Source organism: Condylura cristata, unplaced genomic scaffold (genome assembly GCF_000260355.1).
Source record: "Condylura cristata isolate star-nosed mole 26May11 unplaced genomic scaffold, ConCri1.0 scaffold00055, whole genome shotgun sequence".
Taxonomy (NCBI): Eukaryota; Metazoa; Chordata; class Mammalia; order Eulipotyphla; family Talpidae; genus Condylura; species Condylura cristata.
In genome coordinates this window covers 394,345-394,781 of record NW_004567156.1, presented here as the reverse complement: position 1 = coordinate 394,781, position 437 = coordinate 394,345, and positions in this window count along the sequence as shown.

The window sequence follows — 437 nt, the reverse complement described above, 5'->3', positions numbered from 1 at the left end:
GAGGGGTCAAGATTGACAATATCCAGATTGTGAAGCAGAGATGTGCAGGGCCTGCGGTGACATGAGGAACGTTCTGGAAGTCGTATGTTTGAGGAGTGGCATCCTAGGATTTCGGGGGGGAGGGAGCTGAAGCTGAGATCTGTTAGAAACATCGTGCTGATGGCAGTAGACAGACAGCCTGGAGCACAGGAGGTATGTCTGAGGGAGGAACAGGTCTGGGGATGATACTGTGTGAGTGATACCCAAACTCTTGAGCATAGATGAGCTCACCCAGGGTAATTCTTTCCATTTTCTCCCTTTGGAGAAGAAGAGGAGCAGGACCAGACCCAGGACCTCCCAGTGCTCAGCAGAGCCCACAGCCCAGTGTGAACCCAAATGGAGAGACTCAGGTACCAGGGCGCCCCCACTTCAGTGGGGATACTCATGAAGACTCAGAA